Source organism: Podarcis tiliguerta (assembly GCF_965153285.1).
Source record: "Podarcis tiliguerta genome assembly, chromosome: 2".
In the NCBI taxonomy this organism is placed as follows: domain Eukaryota; kingdom Metazoa; phylum Chordata; class Lepidosauria; order Squamata; family Lacertidae; genus Podarcis; species Podarcis tiliguerta.
In genome coordinates, this window is record NC_139535.1 from 87,166,241 (window position 1) to 87,189,461 (window position 23,221).

A 23,221-nucleotide genomic window follows, 5' to 3' on the forward strand; every position below is an offset into this window, starting at 1 on the left:
TTACAGTCGCTTCAGGTTACAGACTCCGCTAACCCAGAAATAGTACCTTGGGTTAAGAACTTTACCTCAGGATGAGAACAGAAATCGCGTGGCGGCAGCAAGAGGCCCCATTACCTCAGGTTAAGAACAGTTTCAGGTTAAGAACGGACCTCCAGAACGAATTAAGTTCTTAACCCGAGGTACCACTGTATTACTTAGTGGAATATGATCATCTCAGCTGGCCTGCCACTTCATTCCTGCCCTTTGGCTCTGGGTCCCAGTTCTCTCTCTGGCCCTTAACCTTCATCGGCATTCTGTCTTGTTTTGCTCCTGGCCTAAGATATTCCCTGATAAGCCCCTGCCAGGTTTCTGTGCTGTCCCCTCCACCCTCCTCAGAAGTCATTTCCTTTCCAGTTTTTCTCGTCTTGCCAGACTTCAGCAGCAGCCTCTCCCTCAGAGGCTTTGGGTTCCGTATAAGTACTGACCACTTGTATTCCAAAGCCACTTTACTTTTTACGGGAACTGAGGAAAACAGTTAGCGGCTGCTGAGGCCCAGGGCTGTGTCTCTCCAGCCATCCCCATAAATGAGAACACATATAAACCTCACACTCTATTATATTTGCAAAGCATTTAGAGTTTCTCATTTAGTATAAACATTTTCATCTCCACTAGAGCATGAATAGCATTAAATGGGATAGTTAAAATGTTTGGGGCCAATCACGGTCCTGGTGTCATTTCAGCGGGCTTTCCACCAGGGGTGAATTTAATCTCTTTCGCAGCTCTGCCTCTTTCCCAAATGGAAATCTTGTGCACACTATTAATTATCTCTCAAAATCCCACCCCACCCCCCACCTTTGGATTCATGGGGCCAGATGGGTTTATATATCAGAACTTTACACTAAATTCTAGGCCTGCAAACATTCCTTTTCTCTCTCCTTTTGCCTTTATTTTCTCTTCAGGAGATTGTTCATACATCAGAGCCAACAACACACAAGGCCTCCAGTCAGTGGCTGCCTTTCGTTGGCCCAGGGTGTCATGGAGTTGCAAAAAACAAAGATAAGCTTTTGAAGCTTTGTGGCAACTTTTATTGAGAGTCAAGTGCAAAGGATAGAGCCTCTGTCTTTTGAATATGGCCAGCTGGGACAGCTAAGTGAGCACAACAGCAAAACATTCAGAGCAGCACAATTTGTTTGTTTGTTGACAGTCCCCATCCTCATACAAACTATCAAGGTGGTGTATGACAACGGGCAACTACAATAAAACCTAGAGTACCATTAAAAGAATACAAAATAATCATTAGAAAGGCTGGCTAGTCAAGATAATTTAAACAGGCTGCCAAATCTGCTGGTGCCATGACTAGCCCAATTGGTCAAGGCAAAAGCCCACCTTCAAAAATTATCCTTTTGAAAAAGAAAGGCTGTTCTTCTCAGTGGGGATTTTTAAAAAGTCAGCCATTCTGAATGGGCTGTATTCAACACAGGACTAATGAGATTGTTCCGTTGGTGCAAGCATTTCTGCTTTCCCAATGGAACAATCTCCTCTTCTCTCCTTCCCCGTGCACTATTCTGTGGGTTCTCCCAACCCTCCAGAGCAGAATTGGGGAGAGCGTGAGGCGATGTAGGGGGAGGAGAGGGGAGGAAAGCCCCATTCCACTAGTGGGAATCATTGTGCTGGCTTCTGCTTTTGCAATGTACAGCCCAGGATGCTGATTCTCTACCTATTTACTTTCCAAGTTGTTAAATAATGGTTGAATATTTACATTTTAGTCTGAAAGCTGTGGAGAAGCATATGCTAATTAAAGTAAGCAGCACTGTCTCTAAGGAAACCACAGGCTGCAATCCTATATACACTTACAAGGGAGTAACTCATTAGGACTTATTTGTAGGTAAATAGGCATACAGTTCCACTGACAATGTATTTGGAATAGACTTTTGATACACAACATTGTGTGTAGTGGTGGTCTCTGTGATCCTCAGGTGAAGGGTGATATATGTAGATGATGATGATTTATTAACATGCTAGGGTTCGAGAATGAAGGTATTTCCTGCATTGATGACTAGAGATGCTGGTCTTGGAGTCTGTGTACATGTCCTGATCTAAATATATTATGGAATAATTCTAATTAGTGATGAAGGGCAATCTAATACACATTACTCACCCGGAGTGCTCCAGCACCAGGAAAGCAGTGCAGATTGAGAGAAGCAAATATCTCCATTTCAGTTTCTCATTTTTCCAATCTTAAGTTTAAAATTCTCCACATCAGTTTGCATTTTTTTTAATTAAACAAGTCCTCTTGAAAATTCAGCAGCCTTTTAGTGCAAAGTTCTTCCAATATGCACATCTAATGGATTCCATTTTGTCTAATACACACACACACACACACACACACACACACACTATTGTAGAGCAATGTCCTTTGATATAGTGCGTTTTGGCAGACCTTCCAAGTGTCCCTATTTTCCAGGGACGTCTCTGATTTAGAGAAGCCATCCCAGTTTCTGATTTGATCCCAGAATGACCTCTGAGGTGGTGGTGGAATGCTTAGTAGTTATGGCCTATTTGTTTAGGAGTAGTTCATTGAAGTTTTCTGAATTCCACACAGGCCCAATGGGTGTCAAAAGAGGGCCCTTGAGGAGAACATGGAGTAATGGCGAGAGCTTCTCATCTGAGGCCTACAGGCCCATCCGAATCAATTTCGTTTTTCTCATGAAACTGCCTGTGGTTTTGGCTGACGGGAGTGGTGGAAATATAACATTATGGAACTGTTTCCCATTCCCACCCATGAAAGGCCTTCTGGGATGACCACAAATCTTAGCCCAGACAGTAAGTGCTCAGGATGGGCCAGAAACCCTTAATCACATACTTCTCATCTACAAATCCACCCAATATTAGCTCAGCCTCTGGCTACAGCTGGACAAAATAACGCAGGGCAGAATTCCCAGAGGATCAGCTTCCACGGAAATCTCTGAGCAGAGAACTGCCTTTTTCCAAGTCTTGGGATATTTATCTTCTAAAGGAGTGCTGCATGTGGAGGAGACCCAGCACACATGACTGGCTTTTCCTGCTATTCTGCTATTCTGTTGACCAAGCAAGTCAGTCCCACAACCAGATTAATAAATTAATCCACAAAGACAGATACAGATTAAATATGTTATGATTCAAACAGCACCCCTTTGGTCCATATGAATTTTTAATCGATGTAAAATTCTGGAGCAATATCAGATGTTTTGCTCCTTTTTTCACGTCTCTTTTTAGTCATTCTTTCAAATGCAGGAGTACAAAAGAAGAAAAAGACACTGATTATACAACATTACAAATACAAGATAATGAAGTAGACAACGGAAAACGCTTATATATGTTAACAAATTGAACCCATTTTCATGCTGTCAGTACATGAAGTCAAGATTTATCAAAGCTGCCTATCATTATATACAGGTATTCTGTTTTCTTTGCCATTTTGGCAATTCTCCATGTTCTATTGATAGTGTTGTAAATTTATGCCTGTTATAGGCAATCTCTATTTTAGTTGACAGCTATATTTTTATTACCACTATTGATTAGTTCACATCAGGTTGTAGTTTGATTTTAAAACTAACTCTGCTCAAAAATCCAAACGAAACATTGATCAACAAAGAATTGATCAACAAACTGATTATATAAGGAAGCTTATTCTAAGAAAACGCCTTGGAGCTATCTCACCAGCAGTGGTCAATATAAAGCAGATTTCTTACTATAGCCAAGATTAAACTTGTGCACTTTTACTTAATTTGTATAATGTTTTTTCCATGTTATTAATCTGCATTGTGTGTGTGTGTGTGTGTGTGTGATATCGATGAGGCAGATAAAAGTGTGTGAGAGCTACTACCTATGGAGAGGTGGAGAAAAGCCGCATAAGAGATGCCACAGGGTACCAGTCTACAAGCTTGAAAAGACCCTGTTGCAGCATGTAAATAAAACTTCTTTGTCCGGCCTTCACAGCTCACCCTTCTACTCCCTCATTTGCATAGCCTTTCCTCAAAGCCTGCAATTGCCTTTCTGGCTCCTTCACCCAATCTATTTCTAATTAGGTGTGCCTTCTGTGTCCTCCTTTTTTTGCTTGTAATCAGCTGCAAAAATGGAAAAGGCCCCAACAGAGTAGCGACTTGGCTCCCCCTTGATGAGAGACATTATTTCCGGACCGAAAAACATCATTAGGAGTATGGAGCAGGGGGTTGTAAAGACTTAATTAAATGCTCCAGGAGGGACAAGGAAATCTGATTAAAAGAACTTTGTAGTCATTACAAACAAACAAAAAATCTAAGCCCAGACTTGAAGGAGAAGTTGGGAAGCTCACGGAAGGAAACTCAAAGGTAAACTTCTATCAGTCACTTCTTGAAGTTGCCTTCAATGCTGTTCACAATTTGTACTTTTGCACCAAGGTCAATCTCCCCTAGAAAGCCTACAGTTTAGACAAGAGTGCAATACCAAGCTACTCAGTTCATTTCACCCCCACCAAGCATCTCAGGTTCCGGAGCAACCCCAGATGTCTTGCAATATGCCTGCCGGTGGAAACCTCAGCATGGGAGCTGAAGGGGTGTTTTTTCTCTTGTTCCTCATATTGCAGTTCCAAATCCAGAACAAGAAATCCGAACTCTCATCTCATTCACTCTTTCCGTAGTGCTGCACAAAATCCTCCTTTGTGGGGAGCAAAGCATAAGGATGATGAAGAGGGTGCACTCCCACTGTTTAAAGCATCCTGCCAGCTACTGCTGTGAGCAACAAACAGCCCCACAATTGCTGCTTTAAATTTTGTTTGGACAGGCTACCTGAAGATATGGGGGGAAATGTAGGATGATCCGGGAGTTGACTTGCTGAACTGTATGTCTGTTTTGAAAATTCCAAAGCCAGGCTTACACCTGTGATTGCTGCTTAAATATTTACAGGACTCATACCAATACTTTGAACATGATGAGCAATGCTAATCTCTGTAGGTAATTATCAAGTATCATTCCTATATATAAGGAAGCTGAGTTACAGAGCCAAACAAGAAAGATAGGGAGAACCTAGGTGTAAGACCAAACCATAGTTTACCTTAGCATTTTGTGCCCAAACCAAGAAAGGAGGAAGAGAATTGTCATGTACTGTACAAGGAGAGAGGGAGAGGGGGCCCATTGGGAATGTGCAATTTTGAGAATCCATCCATGCTCATGCATGTAAGACCGAACCATGCTTTAGGCCTAAATTTGGAATAACTTCATTTTGTCAAAAGCATGTGATCATACTGTGGGGTGCAATTGAAAATGCAACCTACACTTCACCCAGTTTGTCAAACCTTTTGTGTGATCAATTAGCTATTACTGTTCTGATCCAATAACGAAAGAGTTATTGGAAAAAATACCATTGAAGAAAATGGTATTAACATCTTTGTACACAGCGTGTAGCTCCCTGAATTCAGGGAATGGAGAAACCTTCCTCCGGGTGCCTCTTCTCACTACTTTGAGATAACATCACTCTCAGAGACTTTCATGTGGCTTCTGATACCATGGAGGTGACTTCTTTTACCAGGCTGTGTGCCATATCCTCTCAGCCACCATGTTTTCCAAGGTGATCTCATTTCCTCTTTCCCAAGACTTACTCAAAAAGGTGGCCCACCTTGGTTACAGGGAGTTATTAAAACAGAGCCGGCTGCCTTCAACATTTCTTCCTCCAGCCCACCATTCCAGACTTCTGTAACTTGCTCGACATTAAACATTCCTGTAGGCAAGCTGAGGCTTTGGCATCACCTGCGCTTTTTGACCTGAGCAGGGAGGTGACTGAGTGAACCTGAAAGGCGAAGCAAAATGTGAGGACACGATAAAGGCCTGTGCAGACTGTGACACAGAATCATTTTGAGCAGTACCCTTTCCCTACAGAGCCTGGCCTAGTCAGAGCTTCATCCGGTTTAAGCTACAGTGGTACCTCGGTTTAAGAGCAGTCCTGTTTATGAACTATTAGGTTTACAAACTCTGCAAAACCGGAAGTAGTGTTCCGGTTAGTGAACTTTACCTTGGTCTACGAATGGAAGCCAAATGGTGGAAGGGCACCAGCGGTGGGAGGCCTCATTAGGGAAAGTGTGACTCAGTTTAAGAATGGCTTTGGTTTAAGAACAGACTTCCAGAACGGATTAAGTTCATAAACCAAGGTACCACTGTATTAGAATGGGCAGTGGAGGAATAATGGGCTCCAGAAATTTGCTGCGATACTAGCAACCAAATACAGCTGCTACTGCTGCTAATGCTTTGTCAAGTGGTCCAACATGGCTATTTTTTTTTTAATACTTGTTGCTTGTGTGACCCTAAATGCACAGCAGTGCAATGCTAAACAAGTTAATCCAATTCTGTTCAACGGGACTTACTCCTAAATATGTACAGGACTGCAGCCTAAGTAAAAACAAAATAAGTGATCTCTCACTTTATAAAGATGTAATGGCTAGACTTTTTCTGAATTAGACTAGTATCCATCCACTGATTTCTAGACTCTCTAGAAGGGCCATTGCTCAGCTGTAGAGCATCTGTTCTGCATGCATATGATTCCTGTTTGAACCCCGGCTTCTGCAGGTAGAACTGGGAAAGTGGCCCGTGTACTGTAAAATGCTGGAGAGCTACTGGTAATCAGTGTCAACAACACTGAACTAGATAGCCTGTTGGTCTGACTCAGGATAAGGCAGCATCCTGTGCTCCTATGGTCTTTGAGAACAGAGTGGAATTATTGGGTTAAAGCAGAAATGCATTGCTACTTATTGCTTAAGGATCATTAGGGGACTCAGAGTTCCATGGAGAGTTGGGCAGCAAAAATCAAACCTCAAAAACTGAAAATGCGGACAAAGTTGTTCAGCTTTTTTGTTTGTTAAACATTACCCCACTTGCCATACATCTGGGAATTCCCAGACATTTTGCCAACTTGGCAAAAATCTGCCAAGACGCCATTCACAAAGCCCAATTTCCAGACGTTTCAGGGGAAACCCAGACATATGGCAGCCCTACTTATCAGTCTGTATTTAATTTCAAGACTCATTGGACTCTGACCCCATTCTGGAGGCCCTCTTCTCCCCTGCCCCTATATCTCCCACGCACTTACCATTGTATTACAAAAAGGCAGTGAATTTTCCATCAGCTGGTGTTGGTACTTATTCTTTCTCTTCCACTCATCTCTGATCAGATTGACTCGCACAGGAACCAGAGATTAATTTCTGGTTTCCCTGAACACAACAAAAAACAAAACACTGTGTAGCTTACAGTCATTATAGTACATCATCCTCACCTTGTAAGACAAAACCTTCCAGTTGCAATCCTTTAGCTAATTCTGTGTGAGTAATGTACGGCCTTGTATGAACACCTGTCCAAAATGGTGGACACACAGTGGCCAGGGCAGAATGGAGGGCCAAGAAGATTACTGTACTAACCTGGAGCTGGTTCAGCAATAATGGTGAGATCAGGCCTGATGCCATCATGTGACAGCAATGAAACCAGTGGATCTTAGCTCCTTCCACTCCCTGCCCTTGGAACAACTTGTTCCAACACCTTCCTCTTGTAGCTGCTAACATGGATCCTGCCAGGGGGCACTTTTGCTCACCTGGACATTTAGTGGACAGAGAGGGAAGTGATGTTCTTTTCTTTATTTTAAGTATATTTTTAAAGATTTTTTGGTTTACAAAAATATGTGCAATGTCTCTTTTTTCAAGTTACACCCCCACCCAGTTCAGCCTCCCACAAAGTTGTGTGTATTTTGGATTGCCCCATGCATCTTTAACTAAGACCATGGAACTAAAGAAAGTAGAAATGGCTGCATTAAAACTGATTACAACTATAATCCACTAGGAACTTCAACTGTGCAAAGCTCCCCGAAATGAAAGAGAGATTTGCATAAAAGCATCCTTCATTACCTTGGTGGGGGATCTGACCCAACCTCCTGCTTGCTTCCTTCTGTTCCTTCCCTGAAAGATAGAAAGCAAAAGAGCCTCAGTTCACTCAGATACATCTTCCAAGGCAGCAACTAGAAGCAGAAGATCCTTTCTTCAGGTTGGGGACCAGAAGCCGGCTCCCTCGACCAATAAAGCGAGATGAGCGCCACAACCCCAGAGTCGGCCACAACTGGACCTAATGGTCAGGGGTCCTTTAGCTGGCCGCTACTGACGTCCTGAGGCCTCAAATAGTGTTTGCACACAACAAGACTGATTTGTTTCATGGCAGGAACATGGCCAGTGGCAGCACCAGAATTTTTTTTGAGGTGGGGGTTCAGAAGGGGCAAAGTATGTTTCTAGGTAGGTGAGTTGTGACCCACATGTTAAGATCACAGAAAGAAAAATAGCAGTACAGTGGTACCTCGGGTTAAGAACTTAATTCATTCTGAAGGTCTGTTCTTAACCTGAAACTGTTCTTAACCTGAAGCATCACTTTAGCTAATGGGGCCTCCTGCTGCTGCTGTGCCGCCGGAGCACGATTTCTGTTCTCATCCTGAAGCAAAGTTCTTAACCTGAGGTACTATTTCTGGGTTAGCGGAGTCTGTAACCTGAAGCGTATGTAACCTGAGGTACCACTGTATATGTTAATAACAGGAGTCCATGAAAGGGGGGGGGGACAAGCTCCACAGTCTGCTGGATTCATAGAGGAACAGATAGCACCATGACCATCCGCTATGCTGAGAGCACATCCGGATGTCCCCTATCACACCAGCATTAATTGAACTCGTTTAAACCAGTCCTTCCTTTGTGCCAGATTGCCTAATAATCCTTTCCTCTCCACAGATGAGCTCTGTTGCTATGCATTAAGGAATCACAAATTGCTCATTATGGGTCCATGACAAATGCATATGGAAATCAATGGGTGGGGGGAATCCTGGAGCAAAGAAATGTTTCCTTTCCTTGAATGGTTTAATATAAAACTGGAAAATTCTATGACAGCTCAAATGTCAGAAGTAATCAAAAACTACCCATTCTCATCATTCTTTTGCTAGGACTTTTCCAGATGATCAGTTGCTGATGAGTTTTTGCTTCCTCTGCTTTATCAACTGTAAGGTTCTTTGTCTTTGAAAAAAAGAAGAAGATTTTTTCTACTTTAAATTCCTGGTTGATTCTACACAGAAGGGAAAGTTCTTTACCAAGCCTGTTCAGCAGGCCTAGCCCTGCCATTAGGCATTAGGCAGAATGAGACAAAGTGCCTCAGGTGGCAGGTGCTGGGAGGCTGGCAGCAGCAAGGAGGTTTGGAGGAAGAGAGCTGAGTATGCCTTCCTATCACTCCTTAAGCTGGCCTGTTGCCCAGTGGCATGGTAGGATGCTATTCTACAGCCAGACTATTAAATGAATAGTCAATGATGTGCTTGTCCATTAAATGTGCTGAACATTTACTGTGTATTTGCAGCTCCTTGCCCCAAAGTACTTGGCCCTAATCCACATGCTGCTCCCCTCCACCAGCCCCATCCCACTGTTAATGGAGAAATCTGAGGGCTCCCTTGGACAAAAAACAAGGACACCAGCCAGGAATACCAGAGCAAAATAGCAGCCAGTTGACTTGGTCTTTATTGAAGACTGTCACGACAGGACTCCCACCTGCCACCAGGTGAAACAAGATGGAAGCCCTGAACAAAAGAAGACCCCAACTTTTATTAGCTACTAATCCCCATGTTACACCACTAAGACTACATCATGACTACATCATTGATACATCACGAAAAGGAGGGGTTACGGGAGGAGTTGTGGAGGTAACCTGAGTATCTTGTCACCTGGCTGGTGCCTTCTTTCCCCCTCCCCATGAATACTTTCCAGAGGACAAAGGGGAGTTTGCAGTATCCTGCCCCCAGAGGGAAGAGCTGATCATTGTCCTTTGTCTCAGTCCATGCTGAATCTACTCCCATATGCAAGTTCTTTGTGGCCTTGATAGTCTTCTGTCTGGGACCATCATGATTGGCATGCCAACTGGGTAGGGCTCCTGAGTACGTGTTGGTACGCTCAAGGGATTATGGCCACCCTGTATCAAACCTTCCCCCTTTGATAGTCCTTTCTTCATGGAGCAAAATAAAGTGGAACGGTGTAGATCCAATGTACGGTTGATTTTCTATGAATTTATAACAGAAACATTGCATATGTCATGTATGTGAGAGTGTGTGTGTGTGTGTGTGTGTGTGTGTGTCGAGTTTGTACAAACTAAATGATTGGGGGGGGGCGGGTTTCCTGCAACACACTCGTTTTGAGCCACGGACTTGAACTTTCAGCAGGATTGATCCAACACACTGAAGCTCCCATTGGTATGGGCAGAAAACATTGGCTTTGTAAATGGAGAACATTGTGTGGACCACTAAAAGCAAATTCAATGGTAAAAGGAGTATCTTGGCAGCAACATATTACTCACATGTGGGCAAGCCCTACCTCTCCGTTGGCTTCAGTTACATGGAAGACAGAGTACCATCTTGTCCTCTGCCTCAGGCAGCAAAATTACTCCTGCCAGCCCTGTTCTTCCGCCACTTCTATCTGTTTGCAAAAGCTATTTCTCCTTCTCATCAGCCTTTGTTTACAAGGATTAAGGAGACAGACAATCCTGGATTCAAAACCTTAAAACAGGCTACTCTAAAGTTTTTTTTGAAAAAACAGCAACAACTAGAATAGGAAGCATACAAGAATGACGTGCTAAATTAGAGAAATACCTCCAGAACTATTTACTGGCAATTGTGAGATATTTCTCTTTTTTGGCACTTTCCTCTAAAAACCTGGAACAATCACGTGCCACAATGTGGTGGGGACACTCTGGAGATAAAGTTCTTTTCTTTGCATACTGTAGCAATCTAGACAGTCTCTTTCATAAAACCTAAATCTCTTCCATGATCTCCTTTAAACAAACTCTTACGGAATGCAATATTATATTGCAGGAAACAAGCAAAAGTGCCCATATCATCAGATTTAGCAAACAAAGGACGGCTGCAGTGAGTCTCTTTCTTCGCTGCTTCACTTGTGTAGAACAACCAAGCAGGACTTCATAGGCTTACATGTTCCTAAAGTGCTTTGATCAAGGAATTTCAGACGTCCAAAATGGCACAACATCCACATGGTTTCCCAGTCATCTCTGACCTGGGGCTGCTGTTGGCCAGATATGTAAACTTATACACACACCATGTAAAATTCAGCACCGTGGGAGGGATCTGCGGGTCTTGTTGTACCTTTAAAAAAACTGATACAGCATTAAGACTGCAAAAAGGACAACCACTTTCGCCTTGATATGATATGAACCAATCCAAACTTTTTGAGGATTAAAATATAAAGTCATAGAAACTGGGAAGTGGCAGGGCTTGTGACAAAAGCCAATCCACAAAGCTTAGAACAGGCTGAGGTTTCCATTCCCCATGCTCATTCAGATTAATAATTGCAGGAAGAGTCACTATTGAGTTAAGTCTGGCCAGGAACTTGGAAATTCCCTTACTGCACTTGGGGATACACAAATCAGAATGATCAGCAATTAGCTATGTATTGTAAACAGGATGGGAGAAGGGAGAGCTTTCCGGATTATACACAACCGATAACAAGTAGAAGCTGATTTTTCCTGCTGCCTTCTAAAATTGGAGTTTGAATGTCAAGCTGACCAAATCTTATCTTTGATTCTCAATACTCCCTAACACATTATTATTATTATTATTATTATTATTATTATTATTATTATTATTATTATTATTACTATTAAACTTTTTATTTGAAAGAGATGGTTAACTCCCTTTCACCATCAGTGGAATATTTGCACTGGAGGTTTCTCACCTCATTCTGGTATGGTTTGTGAATTGTGAGTTATCTTAAACTGCTCTTTTAACTGATTTCATTTTATTGAAATGGGATATTGTCATGTTATGTTTCTCATGTAAGCCATTTTAGGAAGGCTTTTGCCTCACAAAGTGGCACAGAGAGAGAGAGAGAGAGAGTATACAAATAAATATAACTTTGCAGACACTGTAAGACTGGAGAAGGAGGGGTACTTTCCAAGAAAGAATAGAAGATAGAAGAATTTCCTATGTGGTCAAACATGTTTTTGCAGGGTTTTGGGGGGAAGCCTGCAAAAACCTTCAAAACCTCTTTTCCAGAGTTATAAGTGGGAGTCATTCAGTGTGTAGAACACAGCCAACAATACCTCTGTGATATCACCTTCAACATGCTGAAAAGTCTGTAACCTGACTCCAGGTTACCTTCTAAAAGTTCCCTGGACACAAAGGTATCACTTCTATGGATAGTGATGAGGTATTTGGCTAGTGGGGCAAAACATCTGACTGACATTTTGTCCCTGAACATAATATACAGCTGTTTGTTTCTTTGCCGAGCAAAATGCACAGAAAATGAGATACTGTGGAGATGAATGGAAGGGGTGGCTAAGGTTTCTTATTTAAAATCAATGATAAATCTAAGGTGTTCCTACCAACTTAAGGCAATAAACTAGAATGCTAACAGATATGCAGACAAACTAGAGGGGTTATTATCTGATTTCAAATAAGAGATTACATTCTGAAAATAGGCTTTTTTTTTATCTGCATGGTGCAAAAGCAGACATTTTATTATTACATTCCACCTACCACAGGATATAGTGCTGAGATTAATGTAGATATTTAGTCTGCCAGCTTGCTTTACTTCAAGAACAGTTATTTATAATAGCAGTTCTGTTCTGTTCTCCTTATACATTCTTAACTGTTCATATAGAAAAGAGATTTGACATTTCAAAGACAGCATCCTTCCTAGTATCTTCTATAATGGTGGATGCTCACAAATATTTGTTGCTGAGACTCCCTATTGTGATAGGAATTTTGAGGTCTTAGATATATGTTAAATGTTCATAAGTGTACCAACCAAGCACGTACATAGATCAGCACAGGAAGACCGACCTGAAACCATTTTGATTCCCAGACTGAGCAAATGTTTTCTCTGCAAGGTCAAAGGAAAATGGAAAAGCCTCCCCATTGTCGTTTCCTTCACAAATCCTGTCTTAAGGGCACATTTAAGATACGAATAGGGTGTGAGCCTGTGACCTGGCTCAGGAACTAAGTATTTATCATTACAAAAGACTAGCCAGGCTCCCCAGGCAATCCAATCAAGTGACCATTAAACAGGTAACCTGTCAGACGAGATAAACAACACACTTAGATTTCTGCTGTAGACCGCCTTTTCTGTGATGTAGGTATGATGTATCTGGGGGGTGGTCTTAGGTTACACCCCTTCTGTGATGTATGTATGATGTATGGAGGGGTGGTCTTGAGCTCCAGGGAAGGGAACTTAAAATGTCTATATAAGGGCAGGCACACCTTTGTTCTGGGTTCCTCTACCCTCCTCCGTGTGGTGAGTGAGGACCCTTTTGCAACAGATCGATAAAGATCAGGCTTATCAGCTGCTTTGCTTCTCAATATTCTCGGGTTGGCCTCTGTTATTTTCTCCTACCAATAGGGAACCTACATAAGGACTCTATATGGGCTCTTGGATACCCCATAAGGGATAAAGGAGCAGTTTTTTCTTATTGACTCTGAATTGATTTTAGAATGAATTGATTTTAGAATGTATTTCAATTAACTGATTGTGATTCTATGTAAACTGTGTTATTTTTACTGTTGCTAGCCGCTCTGAGCCCAGCTTCGGCTGGGGAGGGCGGGATATAAAAATTGTATTATTATTATATTATGATAATATGTTGGTAGTTTGCTCAGCTTAACAGATGCTTGCCAGACTGTATTTGCAAAGGGAGGTGTAAGCCCTGACAGTCCAAAGACAACTGGAAAGCTTTTCCCATTTCCTTTCTCCTTGCAGAGAAATATTTGAAGTCAATTTGGGAGAGTCAAAATGGCTTCAGGATTGCTCTCCTGCACTGTTTCAGACACTATACTTCAGACACTATACATGCATGTGTGTTTGCCTTGTACATTTATGAACATTTGTTCTATATATGTATAAGACCTTAGGATTCCTATAACACAATTAACAGCCAAAAAGATGAGTCTCATGCCAGGGGTTAAGGACAGTTATTGCCCTCATTGCAACAGTGTCTGCCAATGCAGTGCTTTAATTTTCCTCATTAAGAGTGAATGGCAGTGATTTCTTCCACCAAGGAGAATAAGAAAACAAAGTAGAATCCTGGGTGGCACCAACGGGAAACAGGAAAAACCTGATTGCTGTCCCTAGTAAAGGTAGGTAAAAGGTAAAGGGCCCCTGGACGGTTAAGTCCAGTCAAAGGCGACTATGGGGTTGCGGCGCTCATCTTGCTTTCAGGCCAAGGAAGCCGGCATTTGTCCACAGACAGCTTTCCGGATCATGCGGCCAGCATGACTAAACTGCTTCTGGTGCAACGGAACACCGTAACGTTAATCAGAGTGCACGGAAACGCCATTTACCTTCCCGCCGCAGCGGTACCTATTTATCTACTTGCACTGGTATGCTTTCAAACTGCTAGGTTGGCAGGAGCTGGGACAGAGCAACGGGAGCTCACCCTGTCGCAGGGATTTGAACCTAGTAATCCTAGTAACCCTAGTATTGAGATGAAGGGGCAACTTTTACCCCTCTCAGCTGCGTCCCTGGTTGCAAACTTCATTTCACAGAACCCAACGGGAGCCGCAGAGAATTTAGCCTGGTCCTTTTTGAATACAGTAACTCTCTTTTGCCTTTATTTCTGTTGAAAGAGTGTAGCAGTACCGTGAGAGCAGGCTTTTATAGATATATAGAAGTTATTTTACCTGGCTATCAAACAGCTGTTTTTGAGCCTCTGCTCTAATGTCTGAAGCTCCAGACATTCTCTGTGTGCATTAAAGAAATTTGAGACCTGATGCCAAGTCCATGAGAAACACCCAAGGCCGACATGATATAAAAAGACCGCAGGATCTGAAGAGGGTCAAATGTACAAGAGAATCTTGATGTCCCCTAATTGTCCTTCCGCTTGTTGAAATGGTGCTCATCAGTCTTCCTTTGACTGAAGTGCTACTTGCCGCTTTTCTGTTATGTACCAGCAACAAAAGAAGCTCAGGCATTTATGTTGCAGAGGGATCACGGCTCTATGTTACATCACTCTTCGCTTAATAGGAGATGTGCTTGGCTGCCTGCTCATCTTTCAGAAATATGCCTCTTGACTGTGTGACTGATAGCGGGCTGCGCTTCATACAGATGAAAAACACATTAGTGTGTCGGCAACAGTGAGATGCTATTCCTAGTTCTGCTTCTGAGGCTTGGATTCATTGCCTGCACATGTTCTGCCGGCCCATTTTTATGACTGAGCCTGGCAACTCAGATCTAAAATGCTGGCGGAAGTTCATTATTTATTTTCAAGATGTATAACTCCTATTTCCACCACCTGGTTCCCAAAGCGGCATACAAAAAGAAAAACAGGAAATGACCAAGAGAAATGCACTTCAAAGGGTGGGTGACATTTTTTGCTGCAAACGAAGGTAAATGCCCATTAAATAGCTACTGTTGCCTAATCTCCTAGCAAAACACATCAGGAGGAAGACTCAATGAACAGATTGCCTGGAAGCAGCCTTGTCTTGGGGAAATCTGCTGGGGACTCACGGCATACTGAACTCCGTTTAATTACTTCTTAATATACACACCTATACACGTATAAGCCAGCTTTTAAAATTAGAAAAGAAACTGTTCATAAAAGGGCTTTCTGAATAAAAATATTTCCAACATGCTGGATTTCCCCAAAATGCACTCTCTTTTTGGTCTGGTGGGGGCAGGGGACTGGATTCTAGCCACCCACAAGATATATTTGGGCTTCGAGCAGGAATTCCTTTAAAGAGAGAGAATGAAAACAGAGATTTCTAGGCTCTGTACAGAAACTGTATTTGGCTTAATCTGCAGCTCCCCAAATCTCTAGGACCAGACCCCACCATGTATATTGAGTTCTTGGGGAGAGAGAATTTTGAAAAAAAATCAAGAAATAGTAATAGATAATAAAAAGGGGGAAAGAAGCAACCAGAAACAACCTGCGATCTCTGATGTGAACACACATCCAACTTGATAAAGTTCCAATGCTAGCTGCTGCTAACACCCATCACAGCTACCCTGCAAACTATTTGTGGAAGCTCACACAAAGAGAGAAAGATGGAAAAGTGCACATAAGGCCTCCTCATGAGCTACAGGCCCATATAGGAACATAGGGAAGTGCCTTACACTGTCAAACCATCAGTCCATGTAGCTCAGTATTGTCTGCATGCTGACTGACGGCAGCTCTTCAGGGTTTCAGCCAGGGCATCTCTCCCAAGCCCTGCCTGAAGATGCCAGGGACTTATCCTGGGACTTTCTGCATGCAAAGCAGATGTTCCACCACCCTTTCCTCTCCACTGAATTCCCTCTTTCTTGGCTTCACCGTACAGCTCTACGCTCCCCTTTCCCAGTACTCCCAAGTAACAACTTATTCAGTGGGCTTTGCTGTTTAACTAACCGCAGCACTACAAGGAATACTGATACAGTGGTACCTCTTATGTAAGTACTTATGTAATTCGTTCTGGAGGTCCGTTCTTAACCTGAAACTGTTCTTAACTTGAAGCACCACTTTAGCTAATGGGGCCTCCCACTGCTGCCGCGACACCACAGCATGATTTCTGTTCTCATCCTGAAGCAGAGTTCTTAACCCGAGGTACTATTTCTGTGTTAGCGGAGTATGTAATCCGAAGCATATGTAATCTGAAGCGTATGTAACCCGAAGTACCACTGTGACCTCCTGGTTGGCCAATTTTGTTGATACACGCAAACTGAAAAACCCCAAGTTAACCTCTCGCTTGTTAATCTGTGAAACACAAATGGCGGCTGCACCTTAATTTCCCTTTGAAGGGAACATGCTATCATCTCATCTATGCAACTGAGCTCAACTATACCCAATTTTGGATGATAATTGGCTGAGGTATTACGGCTCTTTAAATGTCAATTTCACCTACCCACTTTCAGCCAGACTCCAGGCTTGGCTGAAAAATAGATTTGCATGTCCCTGAGCTGAGAGACTCTTGTTTGCAGAGAACAGCTGCACTCTCTGCAGAGGCTCCTTGTAACCAGGGTTGTATTCCGCAATGTCGCAGTGCACCGAAATAACAGAATGTGGCTTTGGTTGTTGTTGTTTTTTAAGTAGGCTGTGCTGGACTTAGGGCCCCTCCAGACTGGTGTTTTGTTGCAGGTATATTCTGCAACATGTTATTGATACATTGCTAGTGCATTACTGGTAGTTTTATTCTGCTTTGCTTCATTCTTTGATGCCAGTTCTACCACATATTGCTATCCTGAGGGCTATAGCACAATAAAAGCAGAAAAGAAAAGAAAACAAACCAGAATATTTGTGGTGTATAAAATGTTGTGGGATTTCAGCAGGATGCAACGAGCTATGCACTGATTCGAAGTGGAGAAGAAGAAGAGTTTGGATTTGATATCCCGCTTTATCACTACCTGAAGGAGTCTCAAAGTGGCTAACATTCTCCTTTCCCTTTCTCCCCCACAACAAACACTCTGTGAGGTGAGTGGGGCTGAGAGACTTCAAAGAAGTGTGACTGGCCCAAGGTCACCCAGCAGCTGCATGTGGAGGAGCGGGGAAGCGAACCCGGTTCACCAGATTATGAGTCTACTGCTCTTAACCACTACACCACACTGGCAATGTGACAAACCATACTGAGAGCAGGATTGCATGTGACGACCCAAACAGCAGCATCAGAACAACTAATCCTGACTGTGTAATAAAGACGATACCTAGAGGCCCTTAGATAATTGTTTCCTTTTAACATGTGTGTTTCAGCCGAGTAAAACCCACACAGACCTGAAAGAAGAAGTGGGAAAGAACATCACTCTTCCAACTTCCTCCTTCATCTCTACACACGTTCCAAGGGAGACAAATATAACCACCCTCGCTGCCTCATGACCAAGGGGGCAGTGTTGTGGGGGCTCAGAGCTTTCATGTGCGCTAAGAGAAAACATCATGAGCACCATTGTGCCCACAGGCACAAATTTAATAAGCCCTGCTCTGTTCTAAAAGCCAGATTAAGAACATAGCAAGAACCAATGGCTGGATCATCCTTAAGGCCCACTGAGTCCAGCATCATGTCCTCATAGTGGCCAATCTGATGCCTGTGGGAAGCCTGCAAGCGAGTCCAGAAGCACTCTCCCCACTTGTGATGCCCATCAACTGCTTTGCAGAGATGCACACTGCCTCTGCCAGTGGAGGTACAATATAGTCATCTGCCTAGTAGCCGTTGATAGACTTCTCTTCCATGAATTTGTCTAATCCTCTTTCAAAACCTAACTTGCTGGCCATCTCATCTGGTGGGATCTAATTCCATAGCTCGACTATGTGTTGTGTGAAGCACTTTCTTTTGTCTGTCTTGAATTGTCCATCTTCTTTGGATGGGCCCCAAATTCTTGTAATATGAGACAAGGAGGAAAAAACCCTCTACCCCCCTTTTCTGCATCATACATAAAAGTCCTAAAACATTTTAACCTTTCCTCATAGGGGGATTGCTCCAGCCCCTTGATGATTTTGGTCACACTTTTCTGAACCCTTTTCCCGCTCTACAATATCCTTTCTGAGGTTCAGAAATCAGAACTGTAGGATTCCAAGTGTGGTTTGTGCCACAAATTTATATACTGTCATTATGACATGGATAGTTTCCGTTTCAATTCTTTTCCTAATGATCCCTAATATGGAATCAAGCTATTCACTATGACCTCAAGGTCTCAGTGTTGGTTAATCACTGCCGGTTCAGACCCAATTCGGGTATATGTCAAGTAAGTATATTTTGTCCTAATAGATTTTTTTAAAAAAAATTATTTCACTATAAACAAAATGGTCAATTATCTTGCATATATGACCTTACAGAGAGCATGTGGATAACACATTATCCAAAATATTGACATAGACCATTGAGATACAAAGCTTTTGATCAAATGCAAAACTTAAAAGAAAAACAACCCAAAACATCCATGCAGCTGTGATATGGTAGCCTTAACTCCCCAATATCATTTTATAATAAGAAAAGCTGCCACCACTTACTTTCTTTGGGGGAATTGAAAGGCTACCATTTCACCCCAATGTATTGGCGCTGTGGTCTAAACCACAGAGCCTAGGGCTTGCCGATCAGAAGGTCAGCGGTTCGAATCCCTGCGACAGGGTGAGCTCCCCCTGTTTGGTCCCTGCTCCTGTCAACCTAGCAGTTCGAAAGCACGTCAAAGTGCAAGTAGATAAATAGGTACCGCTCCAGCGGGAAGGTAAATGGCGTTTCTGTGTGCTGCTCTGGTTTGCCAGAAGTGGCTTAGTCATGCTGGCCACATGACCCGGAAGCTCCCTTGGCCAATAAAAGGAGATGACCACTGCAACCCCAGAGTTGACGACGACTGGACTTAACGGTGAGGGGTCCCTTTACCTTTACCTTTATTTCCAGTTTGGAAAGATCCTTTTGGAACTCTTTGCAATTATTCTGGTTTTATTTATTTATTTATTTGGGGGGGGGTGTTCTGCCTTGAGCAAATTTGATTCTCTCAGTGCTCATCCAGGTGATATATGAACAAGTTGAAAAGCATAGGTCTTTGGGGACACCACTTCCTACATCCTTCCTGTCTGTACAATGTGCAAGGGAGACTTTGGTTGTCAGGTTCTTCACAGGATGACTGCTGACCTAAGATACCAAAGTTAGAACTTCAAGGGAGAATTTTAAGAAAATTACACAGCATTTTGTGCTACTTCTTCCTGCCCACGGGGGTGGGGAGCAGGCGGCTTCCAGAATTTGATGGACTACAACTCCCATCATCCCTGACAATTGGCCATGCTGTCTATGTCTGATGGGAGTTGGAGTCCAAGAACATTTAGTGGGCCATAGCCTCCCCAGCTCCAATCTAGGCTGCATACACACCAGACATTTTAAACACACTTAACCACCCCCCAAAGATCCCTGGGAATCATAGTTTTTTCCTCACAGAGTTGCACTTCCCAGCACACTTAACAAATTACAGTTCCCAGGATTCTTTGGGGATGGGGAAATGTGATTTAAATGTGCTTTTAATGAATCTGTTCTTTTTTCCTGGGAATATTGAAATCTTGTAATGATACATCCCAGCGAACCGAAATAAAATCTACTATAATGAAACATTGCTTCTTTGCCCTGCACTTGGAAACCTCTTAAGATATCATAAACAAATTCTGCAGGGTGTTTCCTGATATCAAGGAGCAGATTTTCATCTGTGTATGGAGACAACTGAATGCCAATTTGAATTAAAAAGGTGGAGTGGACCTTTCAAAACAGCACTGCTTTTAGCCAAATTTTGCATGGTGGTTCCTGTGTTTAAGGAGCCAGGTTTTGCCTATGTTTGGATGCCATTTTGAATCAAGATGGCGGACCAAACATTTCAAAACTACAGTGTTTTTAACCATCGATTATAAAACTGCTTTGGTTTTTCGGCTTCTTAGAATTCCTGAAATTCCTAAGTGATCCTAGGTACAAGGTTGCTAGGAGGTAAACAAGCTTGAAAAAGAAAGAAAAAAGGATTAATTCAACAATTGGCACATTTCCCTATCCTGTCCCTCCTTTGACTTGCAAAATGATTTACTAATAGCAAACCCAGTTCTCTGAGATCTCATCTTCATGCAGCCAAAATGGCACCATCTATGCAGAAGTAGGCCATATCAGCAGGCTTGTAGGAATTCCAAGCTTTTGTAAAAAAGAAAGAAAAACTGGAGCAATGTTCCAAAACGGAGGACTGAGCAATGTCAGTGGGCACAAGACACTGATTTGACTGGGGAGGGGGGCAGAGGCGGAGCTAGCTGATTCAGCCCCCGGAGCGGTCACATGCTGTGAACCTGGGGGTGGGGAAGTCTGCCGGGGGGGGGCATGAGCATCCCAGGGGGGTGGGGGAGCGATGTCACCCCCCTCAGGGATGACACCTGGGGAGGTCCACACACCCCTCATCCCCTTCCTCTGCCAGCGGAGGGGGGCGGAAATGGAAAATTGGGAGTGGGCAATAGAACACAGTGGTTGAGATCCTGAAGAGGACACAATATATACTATTCATTACTGTGTGGCATGAAGACCTGAGGCTCAAATTACGTTGGAAAGGCTGATTGTATATTTGTAAGTAAATACATACAATTGAAACAAGGCAAAATAAATAAATAAACCCCCATCTCTTACTGAAAAGGCAAGGTCTGCCAGCCACTGAAGAATCTTGGAAGGTAACTACTTAAAAGTGGAGGCCCATTTTAGGATGTGTTCCTCCAGCCTGACAGAGAACTCTAAGGCCTTGCTATCTTTAGTGAGATCTGGAGGGTTTTACTTGATGTTTTGGCACAGGAGGAAAGGCCTTGTGGAACATTCCATCTTAGGTATGGGGCGATTAAGTGTCTTCATCCATAGAGTACCACATCCAGCCTTGCTCAAACGGTGCTATTTCTCCTCCAGTCCAATTCACATTATTTATAAGCAAAGAAAAATTGAATCGTATTTTTTATTGACCGGTGCAAGGGTGTAAAGATGCTTTGCGGTCAAACTGTTCACCTTAACGTCTCTTCCTAACTTCTTTGTTCCACGTGTTTTTGAAATGAAACGGAATGCATAACCTACACTCTCATGAAAAGGACCCAAAGGTGGTGGATAATACAGTCCTGAAACAACAGACCAAAGTCTGTTTAGAATGCCCACCAGGAAATTCAAGATCTTGATCCTATGAATTTAAAGTCGGGGTGTGGTGGGCTGGGGACAAATTTCCACAGGACCCCTGCCACCGAGTCCCCCCAGGGCAGTAGAACCTGGATTCAGTTTCAGATGTGTTACATAACAGTCACACAGATATCCTTTCTGGCGGAATTATTCCCACATCTCACTGACCTTTTACTCATGTGAGTGAGATCCTTCAAATAGGGGCAACATACAATGTGATCCTTCTATGACTGAGGGAGGCTCCACAATAAATAGAATAATTTTAGCTGCAGTGGGGCTTACTCCACCTGGTAAGTGGGGCTGAGACTGCAGCCTCAACAAACAGGATACAGAGGTAAAAAGGAAAGTTTAAATTAAAAACTTGTGAATCCGTCCTCTTTGTAGTCACAGAGCAATTATCAGAGCAAAACAAAAGCACAAGAGAGGCACATATCGCTACGAGCCAGGCATCCTTCCTACAGACACTCTCCCTGAGATCTGACCATCTACTACCCCAGCTTCTCTACAGTACAAGAAGGAAGGAAGGACATACGGTTCGACTTTGTTGAAGAAGCGCCGGCGCAGCAGAAATGCCAAGGTGCTGATGACCAAGAAGGTGGTGCACATGATTCTTCCCCCATTACCAAACCAGGGGCATCACTATCGCGGGAGCATAAGGGCAGAATAGCTCCCCTGCCCTCCGCCTGACTCTGACTCACCAGTGCTGCGGGGTGGAGATTGGCATGCAAAGCCACTGTGGGAGGCCTGCTTTCTACCGGGTCACCTGCAGGCACTCATGACTGCTTTTAGAGAAGATTAGAGGGGGATAAGACGTAATTAATAGGCACGGCACAAATAAGGACACAAACCTCCAGCCTCTAGGAGAGAAGTGGGCTAGTCAGTCTGTCAGTGGACTGCCCGAGTCTAGGGACTTTTCCTGCTGTTTTTGTGCAAGACGAGGCTACGAAACTGCCTTGTAAGGAATGAGGACATTAGTTCATCTCGCTTGATATTAGCTGCAGCTTTCTAGGGATTTTACCTGTGGAGTTTTCCCTGAAGATGCCAGATATTGAACCCAAGACCTTTCTGCATGCACGGAATGGGATCTGCCACAGGTCCCCCTCCTGAATTATGAGCAGAGAAAGGAAATGGCCTTCTGCATTTCCCCTCTTTATTCTGTCTGCAGACTCCAGATTCTGGTAACGCCTTCCCAGCTCTTCTGACATGCCTGGAATATACTCAGTTCTTCACAGAGCTGCAGCTGGGAGTTTGACATCTCAGGAACTCAGAGCTACTATAAGAGCATCATGTCCTGTAAACTGGTGATGCTCCAGAATAAGGGACAGGTGAGACTTCCAGGTGAGAGGAGGGTTCCATTAAAACAAGCCTGAAGTCATCTGGCAATCACTTTTCTCTCAACGTTATCCACTGGGAAGTTATTCTGCACGCACAAAGAGAATCCCCCAACCCCACCCTCTGGGACTGGGTTTTCTTTGTTTGTTTGTTTGTTTTGCTTCTCCGCCTGTGTTTTAGGAAATCCTCCATAATCTATTACAGCACCTGTGCTGTCCCCTCTCTACTTGGATATGTGGTTTCTTCTCTTGGGGTGAGCACAAGTCTTAAA

The 23,221-nt window shown here is 43.2% G+C and overlaps 2 long non-coding RNA genes across 2 annotated transcripts in view; both read right to left on the reverse strand.

The window, feature by feature from the left end:
• The window catches only part of LOC310672578, a 194,691-nt gene that overhangs the window by 49,123 nt on the left and 122,347 nt on the right, over positions 1-23,221 (reverse strand). The gene's annotated exons all lie outside the window — the stretch shown is intronic.
• Positions 3,152-22,320, reverse strand: LOC310672567. Its single transcript, XR_014508656.1, has 4 exons — positions 22,151-22,320; positions 7,880-7,930; positions 7,075-7,195; positions 3,152-5,781 (listed from the first exon to the last, which is right to left on the reverse strand). It is a non-coding gene; the product is annotated as an uncharacterized lncRNA (long non-coding RNA).